Below are 21,111 nucleotides of genomic sequence, written 5' to 3'. Positions count from 1 at the left end.
TCGGTGCTAATATTTCATTAAGGGAAATAAAACACTACACACAATTCTAAATTAACACTAAAGAATAAACAAACTGCATGGGTTAAATATTGGCAATCACAGTACCCGAAAGCTACCAGCATTGACACAAGAAAAACTCATCTCAGGAGAAAACACAATGTCCGTTTGCAGAGCCCACAGTGGGTACTCGAAGCTAAAAACCCAAATGCAGACATGGGTAAACCAAAGAGAGCTTAAAGTCTTAGTTTCTATTTCCATTGGAGTGACAAGTGCTCATTAGAAATTCTTTCCATTTCTTGGAGAATCTATTTGAAGAAGAGAAAATTGACATTCCAGATGGAAGAGTAAGTAGCCTTTGCAACAGCCCATGGATTTCCCTAAAGAAAAGTGCAGGGTGTCTATTGGGGGTGGGCGTCTGAGCATGGGCCCCAGGAACACGAGAGTCAGGATGCTGTGGACCTGAAATTTTCCATGCAGTGCAGCTGAGCAAGTGCTGATTCCCCACATGAGTCCAGGAGTGGGCCATATCTTCAGGTCCACAGACACTTGTCAGTGTCCTGTGGGGTGGAGGACAAGTGACTGAGGCCAGGAGCTGGCTCATTTCCTCTCAGTGTCTTCTGAGGATGAGGACAGCTGCAGGTCATCGTGGACACTCCAGGGGATGCAGACACAGGCTCCGCCCAACATGTGGGAGGCAGGAGGGCCCTGAGCAGGGCCTGGCTTCTCTGGAGGAAGGAATGAGGGAGCTGCTAGGAACCTGGAGCTCCAGCAGCCCCTGTCCAATCTGGTGAAGACCATTCTCAGGGGCTGAGTGGGGGCCTGCATAGAGGGCGGCCATGGGGGCATGGTGCACGGCAGCAGCGTTTCCAGGTGAGGTGTGGCAGGTGTGGGCTGGGGGTCATTCTTGGCAGGAGGGCAGGTGTCTTCCTGGTCTGCGGGGGCATGACTGTGCATCCACGTGCACATCTGCTTGCCGGAGGACACAGACTCCCTAAAATCCCCAAATGGGCTTCCTTGATGATCCTGGAGCTGTGCTGGGAGGGCCTCCATCACGGTTTCTTTCGGGGGTTCTGGAACTTGTCTAGGGGCATCTGGGCACATTTCTTGCCTGGAGTCTGGAGGGGCATTTGGGAATTCTCTGCCAATGCATTGCTGACAGCTGGCGGGGTGTTCTCCTAAGGACACTTGGGTGGTGCCTGGGTGTGTTGCAGCCCATGGACCTTGGAGCCAACCTGGGGACCCTCATGGGAGACTCTGAAGGCCCTCTTGGATCTCAGCTGTACTAACAGCCTACCAGCCCTGACACAGTGTTGGCGTGCCGGCTGAGGGGTGTCAGCGGTTGGCATTTCCTGGGCGTCAGGAGGTCCACCAGGTGGCCTGAGGTGAACTTTAGGGCTACTCAGAGGAGATGTGGAATGGAACCAGAGTCTCATGTCAGGGGCCTCAGTATGGGGCTGCATCAGCAGGGCAGGCTCAGGGATAGAAGGCCTCCTGGTGGTGTAGACAGGCATTGCATATGCGATGCCTTGGGAAAAGAGGACACAGGACACCGTGAGTTTCGCCTTGGCACCGAAGCAAAATGAACATTTGTGCAGGAAAGAAACCAACAAATTCCCAAGACCTCCGTAACCTCCCCAGACAAGGGAAAGACAGAAATGGCAACTGTTGACCTAGGAGTAGGGAATCCTGCTCCAGGGCTGGGTGGAACAAATGCATGACAGGATGCTGTTGATGCACTTTTGACATCGGAAGGTCCTGCCACACCTCTATGCTTATACTGTTGGACCGGCTCTTCCATATGCTCTGCTCTGGAGGCAAAAGGAGTCCTGCTGCTGGAGAGTCACAGTGGCAGCTCCTGAGTGGGGGTGGCCAGTGTGGGATGATGTGTCACGAGGACAGTGGTCTGTTCTTCTCTGAGGATGGTATGTATTTCAGGAGTGACCGCCAATGACCTTCACACGTGAACCAACCCACTGTTTACAAACATACAAGACATCAAGCAACATCATGGGCACGAAGGGAAAACTGCATGCAAAGCCCACGCCATTCAACTGCCCCTGGTCAGAGTGGAAGTGGAGCCCCGCCCTCCCCCAGGAGGCCAATGGAGCCCAGCGAGTCCCCCACAGAGCACAGCAGCCGGGAAGCAGCGCACACTCACCCTCACATAGTCACAAGATTCTGTGCCTTCCTTCCAGGTGCGCTTCTGGCCCTCTCGGGGTCTCCTGGGGAACCTCTGGAGCAGGGCCTTCCTCTGCTCGGCTTCTTGCCTGCACAAGAAATCAAAGCATGGGAAGGAGAAGTAAGCCCCTTCCCTGTCTTCCAGCTGGACACCAGCCCCGGGCTTGGGCCAACATGGTCCTCTCCCTACTCAGCCCTTTGACGCCCACGCCTGCCCCTCACCCTGACTAAAGTGAGCCCACCAGGTCGTCCAGGCAGTTTCTCTCATTCAGAGCCTATGAGAGAGTCTGCCTTGTATTGTGCCAAGCTCCATACATTGACTGCTCCAGCCACAAAACCCCACACCAAATCAGCAAGGACAGCACCATCACCCAAATGTGGACCCCTGTTAGCCTGGGAGCTCCTCTGCCTGCCTCGCCTCGCCTGACTCTGCCCGCACGCTGCAGTGCACACAGTGTGCATGCACACGGACACGGTGTCTGTCGGTGTCATCCCTGGCATTCGGGTCAGCAAGCCCCATGACTCACCTTCGTCTCTCTACCTTCTCCCTCTCAGCCTGGTTCAACAGCCCAGCCTTGTGCCGCTGGTCCGGCTGACTCCACGGCTCCACATTCTCCTTCAGCCTCCTGGAGCCCAAGGCCACGGGGAGGAGGGTTGCACCTCAGTGTTTTATGGGGCATCTGGTGCTTGATGCCTTGTTTCCAAATGCTCCGCAGTCCCTTCACTTTACCTGGGGGAGGAAGGGGGAGGAGTCAGTGCATCCATTCAAATGCCAGGGAACCTGCCAAGCACACGAATGGGAGGCCATCCTCAGGGATGGCACATGGGATGAGGACAGGTGACAACGTATCTGGCTAGTGAGGTGCCAGCATAGTGAAGACCTCAGGATGCTTCCTCCCCCAGCCAGTGGGAGGGAGGGGCACGGAGGAGGGATTACAGGTGTCAAGTTGAAGACAGGTGGAAGCATCATTAAGATTCAGGAGAAACACAAGCCTGGATCTGATCTTATGCTGCCCTGGGGCTGATGCTCAGAGCCTCTGAGTGTCCCAATGTGTAGCCTACTGGGATTCCAGCCCATGTCAGGATGGACAACAGGGTCTGGTCAATGATCTTCTGGGAGCCTTGCCTGTCTCAAGACTCCTGGCAGAGCTTCTGCTTCAAAACCCATGCCAGCCTTCACACTTACCCTAGCATCCTCCTGTCTTATCTGGGATCTCTGAGGACCAGTCCTGCTGTCTCAGGCCTCTTGCCATTCTGGGCTCTCAAGTGTCTGTCGGGCCTAAGCTGGGAGTGATGGGCCACCATCAGTACCACATCTTAGAGGGACAAGTCTGTCTGCTTCAGGGATGGGTTTCCAGTAGCCTGAGGGAAAAGAAACAAGTGGGTCCTATTCACCATGACATGGGCCTCCTCCCTGTACTGTCTCCCCAAGGAGGCTTTAGTGAGTTTCAGGACAATCGTGCCAAACTCACATTTCCCCCTTTCACTTCTGTTTCCTCCTTCCTGTCTATGCCCTCCTGGCCAAGCCACATCCCTGCTCTGATGGATGCCACCAATAAGGAAGGTTGTTGAGTCTGCCTTGAAGGACTGTTGCCGTCACTATCATTAAGTCTCACCAAAATCCCTTGGGAAGCAAAATCAGGGATGGCACTTTTCCCAACTGAGGTCTAGAGGGATCCACCATGGAGGACTCAAAGTGAAAAGGCTTCAGGAAAGTGGAATTCCCTTTCTAATATCTGAATGCCCCAGGTGACACCGGAGGAAGCCATGATTATGTCCAAAGTCACTTGGGAAACACATTCTCCTCTACTCCATGGGAAGCTGCCCATCTGAGCCTATGAACACTTCCATTTCATGGGCAATGTCCCCAATACAGCCCCATCAAATATGAGAAATATATTATATATATATATATATATACATATATATATGTATATATATATATATTTTAGCTTGTGGGAACTAGTTCACTTTCTTTTGAAAAATGTAATTTTTTTACTAGAGAGAGTGTGTGCGTGTGTAAGGGAAAGTGGTCACCTGAGCTGTACGAAGGACAGAGGGAGAAGCAGACACTCCAGTTATCAGGAAACCCAGTGAGGGCCTGGATCCATCTCCAGACCCTGAGATCATGACCTGATCCACGTCAGTCCCTGAAACAATGGAGCTGGCGAGGTGCCCTGATGCTGTGTCTCCTCCAGGCCTGCAGTGCCCACTGAGACATTTGTGGGCCTTCTGTCCCTGCTCGTACACCACCCCACACCAATTTGACACGTGAGTCCCCATTCCATTTGAATTGGAACCTCCAGGAGTCCGGGGCATTCACAGCCATGCCTTGGCTCAGTCTCTGTTCTCAGAACATATTAGACCAGAAAGAGTCCTTAAAGCATCCATGCTTTAAGGCCAATCCCTCCAAGATTTCCTCACTCTCCCATTGCTCAGTCAGGGAAGGTAAGACCAGTGGTCCGAAAAGCTCACCTGAAGCGCAATTGTGGACTTTCCGTCTGTCAGGAGAGGCTGAAAAAGGTCCTGGACAGACTCCACTGCAGGAGACTATGTGTCCAGAGGGATGGTCAGGAATGGCGTGTTCCGTTCCTCCTGGACATTTATACTGCCCCAAGGTCACGTGACAGTTCAGCCACTTGAAAGACATCCACCAAATCCTCTTAGCTGCAGCAGGGATTGAGCCCATCAGCAGCTGCAAGGAAGCTAATGATGCCCTCATCTGAACGATTTCAATGACTATGTGTGTGTGCCTGTGTGTGTGTGTGTCTCTCTGAATGGCGATGTAAGTCCATGCGGATTTGGTGGATACCAAAATTTCTGCAAGCGAAATTATAGTGGTACATTTTTTGCGTGGGAATTAACCTCAGGACTCCTGTTTCCTGACTATTGGTATTTTACCGACACTTCTTCTAAATTTAGAGCTAATGGCAATAAAATTGGGGTCAAAGTTTGAGGATATTCAAGATTGTAATATTCATTTTGTCAATTAAAACTTCCAGTTAAAAATGGAGATATCATAAAGAGCATCCTACACAAAATTTTTTTTGGACTCCGTGTTTTCAGAATAGATATTCAAAAATATGGTGGCTTAAGGGATGACACTTTTATTCTCTTAGTGTCCAGTGATGACAAGTGAACATCAAGAATTCAGCAGGGCCCCAGTGCTTCTGAAGCCCAGTCATTGACCAAGGCCTGGCAAAATGCTCCTGTTTCTCTTGGCCTCTGTTTAGTAAAGAAGACAAATAGACTTAGGTTTCCAAATTTCCTAACACTTACCCAAATTCATAAACTGGAAATGGTCATGGTCACAAGTAGGAATTGTCTTCTCAACTCAAAATTTCCAACAGACACTACTAATTCTGTAAGCAGAATAAGCCATAATGACATTTCCAAACCACAAGCTAGTGCAGTGCCTTCCTCCCTGCATCTACAACTGACAAAACCATAATGTGTTAAAATGTGCAAGCTTACAACATACTCCAATTAAATCAAAAGTATATAAAGGATATTGGTATAGAATTATCCGAGGAACAGTTATAATTAGGCATATAAAAACTGGATTTAAGATATAGACTTGTAGGAAAAGGAGTGTTAAAGGAATGTTTTCCAAACCATAAAACCAGCCAGAGGAATTCTCTTGTTGTAGACCCGAGACACACCTAAGCAGAAAATGATATTCATCAAAAACTTCATAATCTTTGTATATTGGAAACATAGTAGAGAGAGATGAAGGTATAGAAGCAAAGCAATGGATGCCACGTTCCCAAATAATTGGTCACAGCTACAAACATTCTGGCTGGTGAGGAGAACGTGTTCCTATGTGATATCTCAGCTCCTTTGGGAAAGTGATCTTCCCTGTCCTACAGGACTAACATCTGATACTCTTTGGCTTACTTGTGGTTATTCAAAGGAAAAGGACTTTCAAAAAGATTTCCTCTGAACATAGAAACTCTGAACAAATTCTGTTCAGAAAAATGCAAGGACAGTTAAGGAGGTTGAGAAGAATCTGAAAGTGTTGCCTGTTTTGGGAGGCAAGGTGGGCTGACCTGAATGGTCTCTATGAAAGAGGGACTACCCCCAAATCCCATAATCCAATCAAGCGATTAGAGTGGATTAGAGGATTTTGTGCCTTATCCCAGGGCCCAAAAGCCATAAAAGTTGGAGGTGAGGGTCACTACCTGTCATTTGGAAACTGGCTCAGTGAGAGAAGCATCCCTTTGTGACCTGAAGCTCCTGGTTGAATTTATCGTGTGGACACTGTTTCTGCCGACATGGAGGCTGCCTACCTCCACCGCTCAGAGGAGTCTCAGTTCAAGGACTCTCCCAAACCCCAATCATGGTGGTCAAAGAGAGGTGGTGCTGAAGTCCATGGAGGACCCTCTCTGCCTGAGAAGACATCCCCTGCATCAAAGACACTCTCCTCCCTGACTGATCCTTTGGCTCCTGCATCAGCAGGGCTGCCTCCCACCAAGATGCCTCTGAGTTGGGAGGGCCTTTCCCAGGTGGGAGCTGGGCTTCAGAACATGGGGAACACTTGCAACGTGAATGCAACCCTACAGTGTCTGACCTACACAGAGCCCCTTGCCAGCTACATGCTGTCCCAGAAGCATGGGACAGCCTGTAGGAAGCAGACATCCTGCATGCTGTGTACTCCTCAGGCTCACATGACCCGGGTTCTCTGCCATCCTGGACGTGTGCTCCGGCCCCTGCCACTCCTGCTCGCTGCCTTCCACACACACAAGCAAGAAGATGCCCATGAGTGTCTCATATTCATTCTGGATGCAATGCAGCAAGCATGCTTGCTTGAGGACAAGCCCTCAGACTCTCAGCATGCTCAGGACAGCACCCTCATCCAGCAAATCTTTGGTGGGTACTGGAGGTTGTAAATCCAGTGTCTCCACTGCCAAGGCATTTCTTACACTCTGGAACCTCACCTGGACATCAGCCTGGACATCAGGGCTGCTCAGAGTGTCAGCCAAGCTTTGGAGCAGTTGGTGAAGCCCGAAATGCTTGAAGGTGAAAATGCCTACCGTTGTAGTAAGTGTCTAGGGAAGGTGCCTGCGTCCAAGGTGTTGACTTTGCACACTTGCGCAAAATCCTCATCCTGGTCTTGAAACGATTCTCAGACTTCACAGGCAACAAAATGACTAAGGAGGTGCAATATCCTGAGTGCCTTGCATGCAACACTACCTGTCTGAGCAGAGGGCAGGACCCTTGGTTTATGTGCTCTATGCCGTGCTGGTGCATGCTGGGTGGAGGTGCCACAGCGGACATTATTTCTGTTTTGTAAAGGCAGGAAATGGCCAGTGGTATAAAATGGATGATGCTAAGGTCAGCGCCTGCGTTGTGACTTGTGCCCTGCGCCAACCTGCCTATGTCCTCTTTTATATGCAGAAGACCGATATGGAAAGAGACCTTGTGAGTGAGTCAGTCGAGGGAGGAATCGGATCTCCCGAGGCAGACCCCACGGTGGTGGGTGAGGCCTCAGGAGAGAGCACAAGGGATCCCACTGTGAACCTTGCTGAGTCGGAGGAGCATGGGGAAGAGACCTCAAGGCAACAAACCACATTAGACCAGGGGAGATGCCTCCAAGAATGCAACTGACCTAAGCCTGAACTTCATGTCAGGAGAAGAGAAATTGTTCTTCCTGAAAATGCAGTCATCCTTCACCACTCCAAATACAGACATGAGATGCCCAAGAGTCTTCCTCAGCAAACCATGGACCTGCTCAACACTGCAACTGGGATGATCCCACCTCAGGTGGCCGGGGACGTGGCCAAAGTCCGCATGTGCCAGGGAGAGCCAGACCAACCAAGAGGACGAGCAAGAAGGGACAGAGGTCTGGGCAAGCAGTGCAGGGATGTGTCTCCTAACTTTGCTGCATATGGGCGCACACACACACACACACACACACACACACACACACACATACATGGCGTCACACTCACCAAACCTGAACACAGTCCCATACTGGAAATATTTGGTGTTGTGTGAAATGTGTGTTCTGTATGTATGGAAGAACCATCTATCTGGGTGTGTTCATGGGCTATGGCCTTCAACTGAAACTAGAGGACACTGACATTTAAAGCGGGTTCATTGTCATGATCTTATATTGGAATAGTGTGGATTTCATATGGGGTCTATCCAGGAACCTGCCTCTCCTTCAGCCTTGGGGAGAGTAGGGGCAACTTGCAGGTGAGAGGCAGTGAGCAGTCAGGATTGAGAGTGGATATGATGCTGAGGACCTGGATTTGAAGTATGTTCGACCCTCTTGTCATGCTCCCCACTTCCCATTGCTTATCTTCTATTTATGTCAAAAGAGTATTTGCCTGAACAGAAGTACGTGTGGGGCCTTGCTAGCGATGTGTTTCGGTCATTGCTTGGAAATGGTAAGAAAGGAATTAAATGCTTATTTGGGGGAGATAACTGCATCCAGCCTGATTGAATCACGTTGATAATATTATGTTCCCTTCACTTACTCCTACATTAAGACTGCAGAGAAGAAACCTGACAGGGACTCTTATTCCAAAGGGAAATGCTTAGCCTCCTACTGAACATAAGTTTCTATGAATATTTTGCTACCGTCTGCTATGTGGAACCTCCTGACACAGAAGAAGTGGACTCTGGATTTCAGACCAGTTCAAATTGTAAAAAATGTAGGTAAATCATCCTGGCAAATTGTACATTGGTTGTAAACAGAAATAAACAAGTTAATCTGAAATTGTTTTATAAATGTCTGAATTTCTGAATTTCTGTGTGGAGGTTCCTCAAAGAGTTAAAAATAGACCTGCCCTATGACCCAGCAATTGCACTGTTGTGGATTTACCCCACAGATTCAGATGCAATGAAACGCCGGGACACCTGCACCCCGATGTTTCTAGCAGCAATGTCCACAATAGCCAAACTGTGGAAGGAGCCTCGGTGTCCATCGAAAGATGAATGGATAAAGAAGATGTGGTTTATGTATACAATGGAATATTACTCAGCCATTAGAAATGACAAATACCCACCATATGCTTCAACGTGGATGGAACTGGAGGGTATTGTGCTGAGTGAAGTAAGTCAATCAGAGAAGGACAAACATTGTATGTTCTCATTCATTTGGGGAATATAAATGATAGTGAAAGGGAATATAAGGGAAGGGAGAAGAAATGTGTGGGAAATATCAGAAAGGGAGACAGAACATAAAGACTCCTAACTCTGGGAAACGAACTAGGGGTGGTGGAAGGGGAGGGGGGGCGGGGGTTGGGGGTGACTGAGTGATGGGTACTGAGGGGGGCACTTGACGGGATGAGCATTGGGTGTTATTCTGTATGTTGGTAAATTGAACACCAATAAAAAATAAATTTATTATAAAAAATATATATAAAAATAAATTTATTATAAAAAATGAATCTAATTTAAAAAAAGATCCATCCAGAGTTCTGCAAATTACACCATGTTTTTTCCTAGAAGACATTTTTTATACTTGTTGATATTATTTTTCTGAATTTGTTATGGGGAATATTGCATCTGCTTTGTTCATTTTTGATCTAAAATATTATTAGGAATTTGTGTGTTTTTTTATTCTTAATAGAAGATTCCCACATATGATTTGGTGTGCATGCTTTTACTCCCCAGTATTTCAGATCCTTGAAATAATTATTTTATTTCCAGGCTGGCTCCTCACAGAGGCTTCTTTGCCTGTTGACCCTGAGTGGAATTCCCACAGCCACCTCTAGGTCACCTGTAGCCTAAAGTCATATCCTCCCCCTATGGGAATGTCTCACTCTTACTCACTGGATCAATATAGGGGAAGCACCAGGAGCCATTTAAGAGGAAATGCAATGGGACATAGGCACATTATTCTTCAGGGTCTCTTCAGTTGTGAGGGCTCTGACCAGGAAGAAGTGTGTGTGAAAAATTAGGTGGGGGGAGTCTATTTGAACCAGGAGTACACCATCTCTGGCCAAGGCTAGTAGAGACCCCTGGGAGGGATAACCAGGAGATGGTTGGATAGCACATTGTGGGGACTGTGGAGGCTGGAAAGTCAGCAGATGAATTCTCTGGGTAGGTGTGTCTGGAGGCCAATGCTCATCCTGTCTAGGTATCCATTAGTCACTTAAGGGATGTCTCTCTATATCAAGATCTAGTCAGGAGAACAGATCGAAGAATCTGCATAGCCTCCCACAGAACAGATTACCCAGTCCTTTCCTGGGAACCCGGAATTGCCAATCCTGGATGCAGTTCTAGGGAGACCTCCTACCTGTTTCCAGGTTATAATGTGTTGAGTCCTGGCTCCATCAACCTGTGGCAAGATGTCAGGCTGGAAATGTTTTCACAACAGGGATCTGGGCTAGAACTGGGTTTTGGGGACAGCCCCAATGCTAGATTCCATGGTGGTATGTGTAGATTTAATCTGGGAGGCCACATCAAATCAGTGGTCTGTGAGGTTGACAACGAGGGTAGGTTCCTGGCCATGGTGGGTGAATGTAAGCTGAAGGATTACTTGACTTCCCTTCCTGAGCTTTTGTGTTGTCCAGCAGGAGAAAACAAAGTCAGGGCTTTTCACAGGAGATATCCTAGGGCATGTGTGTCTCATGACAGGTTTGAGCTCACACAGGAGACTTGTGGAAACAGCTTCTAGGGAGATTGCCTCCTCACATGGGGAATGCATCATCCCATTACCAACTGCTCTAATAGAAGATACCACAGATGGACCACATCTTACCTCTGCCTCTCCCCTTGTTGGCAATCAACCACAGTAAAGGCATGGAGATAGGAACAATCCATTTCACAGTGATATTATTAAAAGTGCTCCTTTTACTGGGAAAAGAAATCCAACTGAGTGGTGATAAGGGGACATAAAATACATTAGCCTCCTGTTACCAGAGGGCGAGATGAGAAGGTTTCAATACAGTATTTTAGTTTCTTTAGTGGAAGCCATTGCATTCACTCTCTGGCAGTGGACAGAGCTAATCCTGTCTTTAAAATTTTTAGTGTTAGTGTGTGTGATACACAATTTGGAACCTTTATGGAATCAATACATTTTGTTGCATTTGGGATTTTTCCATTTCGAGACATCTAAGTAAATCAGTTCCATGTGGTGGCTCTAGCATATTGGGTCTCACATGCCAGTGATCATACAGAAGCAAAAAATGGAAGGAAACATGGTACCTGAAGACTCCATAAACAAGGAAAGGAACTCAGGGAGAGAATGGAATTTTAAGAAATCCCTCAGAGAGTAAGAGCATGGGAGTGAAGACACTCTGGTTACAGAGATGTGAGGCAGTAGTGGATAAGGACAAGCCCCACTCTCAGGAAGGAATCCGATGCCAATTCCTTCCAATGTGGCTTCTTTCGTAGTTGGGGTGTTCTAGATAATGTCTGGTCGAGGGCCTTACTGTCCTATGCTTCTTAACTGGAAATGAAAAATAATGCGAAACACGTTGGTCTCAGGAATGTGGGAGGCAGCTCAGAACCCAGCAGCACGGCTGCTGGACAATCTCCTTGAGAATCTCTCTCTCTCTATTTTTCAGCCCCCACTCTCCCGCTACTCTGTGGTTTCTCTCTGATCTCTTCCTGTCTCAAATCAGTCTCTATCTATCTATCTATCTATCTATCTATCTATCTATCTATCATCTATCTATCTATCATCTATCTATCTTAAACAAGAAACAAACAATGAAACATGTTTGCATCTTTGCATCAATGTTCCCACATCCAAGTCAATTAGATCCGTGGAGCCCAGTGTTACTCAGTATTTCATGGTGTGGGAAGTATTGAAGTCCTTTGGACTTTGCTACACTGACCTCCTCTCTCATGTCCAATCCACCTTCCAACTCAGGGACATTTTCCAGACTTCTCCAACAATGTAGTTTAATTTTTTGGTCTGCCATGCACAGTCTGTGTCTCTGCTCAGTGAGAAGCTCCATCTCACTCTCCAGCTGGCACAGATCTATCGCCTTAGGTTTCTATCTCAATCGGACTAATGAATAAATAAAATGTCATAAAAAAACCTGATATTTTCTCTACACAATTCAAATGGTCACATTATTTTCTAATAACTGTGATACGTGCATGTTATAATCCATTCTGAAAGGAAATAATTGAAACCTTAAATGCATGCATATTGACCAAAGTTTAAAACACCATGAGATGATTGCCCAAATTATAAGAATCTGCATAATCATGCATTAATTACCTTTCAACAATGGATTTAGTCAATCTACCTCTAAGAAATATAATTGTAATCTAGCATCCATTAGTTACTCACATTCATTCAGTTGAGAATGTCTTTCTGAGGTGTCACCCAAAGACCAAAATTGGAGTGGAAGTGATCTGAAATCATGTGCCCACCTCTTCTTTGTCAGGAGATTGTCACACAGATGGATGATAGTATAGTGTTCTGGACAGGTTAGAGTTGCTGGGATATGGAGCAATTCCCTGGGGGAGAAGGGTCCTTGCCAGTCATCTTCTCTTCAGTCAAAGGGGTGGGGGGTTGATTGTGAAAGGACTGTGATTTAATCAACATGATCTAATCAGGCAGTATGCATTTAACTCCTGAAATAGAAGCATTTAATTCCTCTTTGCATTTCCAAAAAGTATCAAGCGGTTCCGTATTTATAGGTTGACTTCTCAATATTTTTGTGCACATAATTTCCTGAAAAGAGGTGTGTTGTCATACAAGGCTGTAAGTCATCGTCTTACATGGTAGTTTGTCATTTCTTTGTGTAGGCGCCCTGTTTTTTCAAATTGGTGCTGGTTGTATATTACCAAACACGTTGCTACCAAGACTCCACCCAGGCTTACTTGGACAAATAGTCTTTCAATATCAAGAGAAGATAAGCAATGGGATGGGGGGAGCATGAGGACACGTCAGACATGCTCACACCGACTCCAGGCCCTCAGCATCATTTCCACCCTCAATGCTGGGTGCTCACTGCTTCTAATCCTTTCAAGTGCAAGTTGCCCCTTTGTTCCCTAAGGCTGAAGGAGGGGAGGTTTCACCCAATGTGCATTCAACTGTCCCTAAATGAATCTATTATTAATGTTTGCTATGAACCTAGATATTAAAATGCTCTAACAATGTGTCTATGTACACAATAAACTCAAAATATCTGTTGCACAATAGTCGATCTTTCACAGTAACTTACAGTAGACATTAGGCATTTTGTATGTATCAACTCCCTGAGGAACCTTTTAAAATTGACTATTGTCATCTCAAGAATAAATGTATTTCATAATTGAGTGGAGTTAACTATGTAAAACAGTAACAAAATACATTTAGAAAATAAATATTATAGAGAAGGGGCTAGCTGGTAGAAGAATAGGTGGCCTCATATCACCTCGTCATTAGAACTTAGGTAGATACCAATCAAATCATTATGAATGTCCATGAATTCAAACTCCTGTAGGATAAGAATTGCTAGAATTCTGCAGTAGGAAACAACTACTTTTTTTTAAATTGGAGTTCGATTTGCCATCATATAGTTATTTTAACAGTTTAACACCCTGTGCTCATCCCATCAAGTGTCCCCCTCAGTGCCCGTCACACAATCACCTCATCCCCCTTCTGCCTCCCCTTCCACTATCCCTTCTTAGATTCCCAGAGTTAGGATTACCTCATGTTTTGTCACCTTCTATGATTTTTCACAGTAATTTTCTATCCTTTCCTTTATAATCCCTTTCACTATTTTTTATAATCCCCATATGATTGAAATCATATAATGATCGTCCTTCTCCATTTGACTTGCTTCACTCAGCAGATGGAACTGTTCCATTCATGTCGAGCAATGCGGCTTTCATTGAATTTAATGGCTGAGTAATATTCCATTTTGTGTGTGTTTGTGTATATATATATATATATATATATATATATATATATATATATATAGCAAGTTAGATTTTAAGCCAGGATTGGAAGTAAGAGAAGAGGAGGGACAATATACTTCATACTTCAGACATTACCCTGAAAATATCACACTTATAAATATTTATGCTCCTATCATAGAATCAGTCAATTATTCAACTGATTAGCAACCAAATTAAAGACATATATACAGAGCAGTCTCGGCCCTGTTCACATGCAGACTGTATGGAGCAGAGTTACAGTAGTTTCAGTTAGGGATCAAATTGGAGCTGCTGTACTTGCTTCTTTTGTTATGTGACCTTGTGGGGCCCTGGATGGCTCTGTTGGTTGACCCTCTGACTCCTGGATTCAGCTCAGTTCATGATCTCAGGATCCTGTCTGGTGCCCACATCTGGCCCCAGGCTCAGCAGAGTTGGCTTAGGGTTCTCTCTCAGCTTTCCATTCCCTCCCCTGAGCCTCTTGGCTTACTCCCCCTTCTATGAATTGTTTATATCTCTCTCAAATATATGAATTAATAAAATAATTGAAAACAAAGAAGCATACTCCCATGCTCACCAGTAGTGGCCCTGCACTCCAACTACGGAAAATTGTAGAGAAAAACCAAAAGGAGCTCTGTGGAGAGGAAGGAGCAGTCATTTGTGCTTAATAAGAAAGAAAACCTCAACAGAGCTATGAGTATCCTCTGGATCCACGTCAGGGATTTCCCTGAGTGACAAAAGCAGGAGGCAGAGAACTAAGGTCATATCTTGAACATTACCTACCCAGGTTGTCAACCTTTGATGCCTTTGGAAATCATCTGGAGGAAGATAAAACTCAACGTGTAGATCTCAAATGGGTCTCTCAATATCCATCTCTGAAAGTGGAATTGAGATGACGCAGAGAGGAAAATGCACCAACTCATCCCATTACTGCCCAAAGTGAGACCGAGGCCCCACACAGTGTGCATTGCACATACAAAAGATACAGGAGTAAATATGTTTACCAGGCGTCTCTTCATGCCTGAGAGGTGGGTGTACTTGAGAGGCCCAATATCTAAGGATTCCCAGGTCCTTTCCAACTCCCCAATCCACTCAGGAAATGTAGGTTGACCAACTAAAATAATTGATTAAGGGATCTGAAATGCTGGGGAAAAACACCATGCACACTAAGTATATGGGGGAGTTTTATTAAGTAGAAAAAAACATGACAAGCAATTTTCTGTTAACAAGAAGAAAACTGAACAAAGTTGATAAAAAATTCCCCATTACAATCTCAAAAAAGTAACATCAAGGAGTCCAGATAATTTCATCTACAATGAATGTCTGTTTGCTTTTTGAGTAAGGTCAAGTGAGCCAAGGAGTGTTGGACATTAGTCCTCCAGGACAGGGAGGATCACTTTCCCAAAGGAGCTCAGCTGTCACATAAGAACACGTTCTCCTCACCAGCCAGAATGTGTGTAGCTCTAAGAAATTATTTTGTGATTATGGCGTCCATTGCTTTGCTTGTACACTTCCATCTCTGTCTACTATGACTGCAATCTACAAAGATTATGAAAGTTTTGATGCATATGATTTTTCTCCCGAAGTGTGGCCTGGGATCTACAACAAGAGAAATCTCTGGATGGTTTCATGCTTTTTGGGAAAACATTTACTTTGAGCCTCCATTTCCTACAGGAGCACATACCTAAATCCAGTGTATATTTGCCCAATTTTAACTGTTCCCTCAGGAAATTCAACAGCAATATCCTTTAAGATCTCTTGATTCAGGTGAAGCATGCTGTAGGCTTGTGCCTTTTCTACACATTCTGTCTTTGGCATTTGTAGATGCAGGGAGGAATGCACTGGGTTTCACTTGTGGTTTGAAAGTGTCAGTATGACTTGTTCAGTTTGCAGAATGGGTAGTGTCTGCTGAAATAGTTTTGGATCGAGAAGACAATTAATTCCTACTTGTTCCCATGATCATTTCCCATTGTAAAAGGAGGCATTCTGGTGCACTATGGAAGCTACAATAAAAAAGTGGTTTCTGAAATAGGTTAAGTCTTAAGAAAGGTGGAACCCAGAATATATTTCTCTTCTTTACTAACTAGAGTTCAAGAAAACAGGAGCATTTTGCAGGCCTTGGTCACTGACTTGGCTTCAGAGTGAAAGTGGCCCTGCTGGTGTCTTAATGTTCATTTCTGGCCCCTGGACTGTGAGATGATAAATGTGCTACCTTTTAAGCCACCCTGTGGAGGTAATTGATTATGAAACATTTAGAAACCAAGAAGAGGCTTAACTAGGATGCTCTGTATAATATTTCAGTTTTTATATTGGAGTTCAATTTACCAACATATAGAATAACACCCAGTGCTCATCCCACCAAGTGCCCCCCTCACTGCCCGTCACCCAGTCACCACCATCCCTCACCTACCTCCCTTTCTACCACCCCTTGTTCATTTCCCAGAGTTAGGAGTGGAGGCCCAGCATTAAAGCCCTTTGATCAACCCTGTCTGCCTCCTCAGCCCTATGCCCTATATTCCTGTAGGTACGAGAATCCTTAGACTACTCCACTAGCACCAATCCCAAGATCCCCCCATGAGGATAAGCCTTCTTACGCATGGACCTCTGGGATCTTCACAGGCTTCCAGAAAGTAGGAAATGTTTCTGTTTCTTCACTTATCATTGAGTGCCCAGAAATCAAGAGCCAGGAGGCTGCATTTTCCTCAGAAGTCATGAGATATCAATAGGGCAGCATTCATGGGATGAGACAGGGCCCTGAGGCTCAAGGGGCCAGACTCTGACCCGGGGCACATAATGACTACATGGATAGGAGTTATAGAGGTCTTGGGGATGGAAGAAGGATCCCACACCATGGCTTCTGTACTGTCCTCTGACTTTGAAAAATCTAATGTGCTCATCGAGGATCTCCTCTACCCTCTACCTACAGGCATCTGTACAGAGGGCAGAAGCAACCTTAAACAGGTTCTCTGGAGTGAGGAAAGAGCAGTCAGTTGTTTTTCCTAAAAGAAGAAATCTTCTCAATACAAGTATGGATGTGCTTTGGTTTGGTTTGGTGTGGTTTGGTTTGGCATGGTGTTGTATTGTTTTGTTTCCTTTGGTCCATACCAGAGGTATCCCTGAGAAAGACAGACAGAGAGAGAAGGAAAAGAGAGAGAGAGAGAGAGAGAGAGAGAGAGAGAGAGAGACCGTGGCCTGGGTTTCGTGCTATTTGGACCACTTGACAAACATTGCCTCCTTAGGAAATCATCAAGAGGGTGAAAAATCTCCTTGGCCAGGTCTCAGAAAGGGAGCATCATGACCCAATATTAAAGTGGATCCAGAATATTATAGAGGGAAACAACCAACTCATCCCATTACAGACCAACTTGCGACCAAGGGCCCATATAGTATACATGGCTCCCTCACAGGATGCACAGGGATCAATGTTCCCTATGCAGTACTTCACGCAGGAGACTGGGTGTACATGAGACCCTCAATGTCTAGGTATCCCCTGATACTATCAAGCTGTTGTCTCCTCTCAGTTAATTAAGCCTGGTGGAATTAAATTAACTATAGAGAGTTTCAGAAATACTGAGATTAAAAAACCTAGAAAACAAAATCAAAAGAAAGACATGCATGTTACTCATTGGTGCTAACATTTTATTAAGGGAAATAAATAACACACACAATTCTAAATTAACCCTGAAAAATAAACTAAATGCACAGATGAAATATTGCCCATCACAATTCCCACAGAGCTACCACCACAGTCAAGAAAAATGAATCTCAGGAGAAAACACACTGTCCATTTGTGGAGCCCACAGTGGGTGCTTGATGCCAAAAACCCAAAGGCCAACACTTGTACACCAAAGATCTTAACATCTTAGATTCTATTTCCATTGGAGTGACAAGTGCACGTCAAAAACTCCCTCCATTTCCTGGAGAATCTATTTGCAGAAGAGAAAATTGACATTCCAGAGGGAAGAGTACTCTTTGCCACAGCACATGGATTTGCCTAAAGAAAAGTGCAAGCTATGTTTTGGGGGCTGGGTGTCTGCGCACGGCCCCCAGGAGCATGAGACGCAGCACCCTGTGGACCCGAGAATTTCCATGCAATGCAGCTGAGCAACGGCTGATTCCCCACATCAGTCCAGGAGTGGGCCACATCCTCAGGTCCACAGACACCTGGTCAGGGTGCAGCGGGGTGGAGGACAAGTGCCTGAGACCAGGAGCTGGCACATTCGCTCTCAGTGTCTTCTGAGGATGAGGACACCTGTAGATCATCATGGAGGATACTCCAGGGGACACAAACACAGGCTTCGTCCAACATGTAGGCAGCAGGAGGGCCCTGAGCAGGGCCTGGCTTCTCGGGAGGAAGGAATGAGGGAGCTGCTAGGAACCTGGAGCTCCAGCAGCTTCTGTCCAATCTGGTGAAGACCATTCTCAGGGGCTGAGTGGGGGCCAGCACAGAGGGCGGCCGTGGGGGCACGGTGCACGGCTGCAGCATTTCCAGGTGAGGTGTGGCAGGTGTGGGCCAGGTACCCTTGCTTGGCAGGAGGGCAGGTGTCTTCCTGGTCTGCGGGGACACGGCTGTGCATCCACGTGCACATCTGCTTCCTGGAGGACACAGATTCCCCGAAATCCCCACATGGGCTCCTTGGATGCTCTTGGGGGTGTGATGGGAGGGGCTCCATTGCGCTTTCTTTCTGGGGTCCTGGGAACTGTCTAGGGGCATCTGGGCACAGTTCTTGCCTGGAGTCTGGAGGGGCATTTGGGAACTGTCTGCCAATGCGTTGCTCACAGCGGGACAGGTGTTCTCCTCAGGATACTTGGGTGGTGCCTGGGTGTGTCCCAGCCCATGGACCCTGGAGCCAGCCTGGGCACCTTCGAGGGAGACTCGGCAGGGCCTCTTGGCCCTCTGCTGCACAACCAGGCTATCAGCCTTGACACAGGGGTGGCGTGCCGGCTGAGGTGTGTCAGCAACCGGCATTTCCTGGACACCAGGAGGTCCACCGGTGGGCATAGGCTAACTTTAGGGCTACTGAGAGGAGATGTGGAACGGGACCGGACTCTCATATTAGGGGTCTCAGTATGTGCCTTCATTGGCAGGGAAGGCTCAGGGATAGAAGGCCTCCTGGTGGTGTAGACGGGCATCGGCATGTGTGGATGTTCTGGGAAAAGAAAACACATGAGACACCATGAGTTTAGCCTCGGCACAAAGGCAACATGAACAATCAGGCAAGAAAGAAACCAACAAGAGCCCATGGCTTCATAACCCCCCCAGAAAAGGTAAAAGCAGAAATGGGATCTTTTGACCTACGAGTAGTGAATCAGGCTCCAGGGCTGGTACGGGACAAAGGCATGACAGGATGCTGTTGATGCACTATTCACATCGGGGAGGAGCACACAAAAGTCCTGCCTCACATCTATGCTTCCTCCATTGAACCAGCTCTATCATCCACTCTGCTCTGGAGGCAATAGAAGTCCTGCTGCTGGAGAGTCACAGTGGGAGCTCCTGAGTAGGGACGGGCAGTGGGGTAATGTGTCACGACGGATAGAGGCCTGTTCTTCTCTGAGGATGGTATGTGTCCAGGATTGTCCACCAATGACCTTCACATGCAAACCAGCCCACTCTTCACACACATACCTGAAAAATCTACATTTAATTGGGGTTCCTGAGGGCACCGAAAGGGACAGAGGTCTAGAATATGTATTTGAACAAATCATAGCTGAAAACTTTCCTAATCTGGGAAGGGAAACAGGCATTCAGATCCAGGAAATAGAGAGATTCCCCCCTAAAATCAATAAAAACCATTCAACACCTCGACATTTAATAGTGAAGCTTGCAAATTCCAAAGATAAAGAGAAGATCCTTAAAGAGCAAGAGACAAGAAATACCTAACTTATATGGGAAGAAATATCAGATTAACAGCAGACCTCTCCACAGAGACCTGGCAGGCCAGAAAGGGCTGGCAGGATATATTCAGGGTCCTAAATGAGACAAAATATGCAGCCAAGAATACTTTATCCAGCAAGGCTCTCAATCAGAATAGAAGGAGAGATAAAGAGCTTCCAAGACAGGCAGGAACTGAAAGAATATGTGACCTCCAAACCATCTCTGCAAGAAATTTTAAGGGGAACTCTTAAAATTATCCTTTAAGAAGAAGTCCAATGGAACAATCCACAAAAACAGGGACTAAATAGGTATCATGATGACACTAAGCTCATATTTTCAATAGTAACTCTGAACGTGAATGGGCTTAATGACCCCATCGAAAGGCGCAGGGTGCCAGACTAGATAAAAAAGCAGGACCCATCTATTTGCTGTCTACAAGAGACTCATTTTAGACCTAAAGACACCTACAGCCTGAAAATAAAAGGTTGGAGGACCATTTACCACTCAAATGGTCTTCAGAAGAAAGCAGGGGTAGCCATCTTTATATGAGAAAAACTAAAATTTACCCCAAAGACTGTAGTGGGAGATAAAGAGGGACACTATATCATACTTAAAGGATCTATCTAACAGGAGGACTTAACAATCATCAATATATATGCCCCGAATATGGGAGCTGCCAAATATATCAATCAATTAATAACCAAAGTTAAGACATACTTAGATAATAATGCACTTATGCTTGGTGACTTCAATCTAGTGCTTTCTACACTCGATAGGTTTTCTAAGCACAACATCTCCAAAGAACAAGAGCTTTAAATGATACACTGGACCAGATGGATTTCACAGATATCTACAGAACTTTATGTCCAAACACAACTGAATGCACATTCTTGTCAAGTGCACATGGAACTTTCTCCAGAATAGACCACATACTGGGTCACAAATCGGGTCTGAACCAATACCAAAAGATTAAGATCGTCCACTGCATATTCTCAGACCACAATGCCTTGAAATTAGAACTAAATCACAACAATAATTTTGGAAGGACTTCAAACACGTGGAGGTTAAGGACCATCCTGTTAAAAGATGAAAGGATCAACCAGGAAATTAAGGAAGAATTAAAAAGATTCATGGAAACTAATGAGAATGAAGATACAACCGTTCAAAATCTTTGGGATACAGCAAAAGCAGTCCTGAGGGGGAAATACATCGCAATACAAGCATCC

At 46.0% G+C, this 21,111-nt stretch overlaps 1 pseudogene; it reads left to right on the top strand.

The window, feature by feature from the left end:
* The first annotated feature begins 6,452 nt into the window (after window positions 1–6,452).
* LOC121476166 lies at window positions 6,453–8,626 on the top strand (annotated as a pseudogene).
* The last annotated feature ends 12,485 nt before the right edge of the window (window positions 8,627–21,111 follow it).

The sequence above is a fragment of the Vulpes lagopus genome, chromosome 15 (genome assembly GCF_018345385.1).
Source record: "Vulpes lagopus strain Blue_001 chromosome 15, ASM1834538v1, whole genome shotgun sequence".
NCBI classification, from domain to species: domain Eukaryota; kingdom Metazoa; phylum Chordata; class Mammalia; order Carnivora; family Canidae; genus Vulpes; species Vulpes lagopus.
Note: the sequence above shows the minus strand (reverse complement) of the source record. Positions and strands in the feature narration are given on the sequence as shown.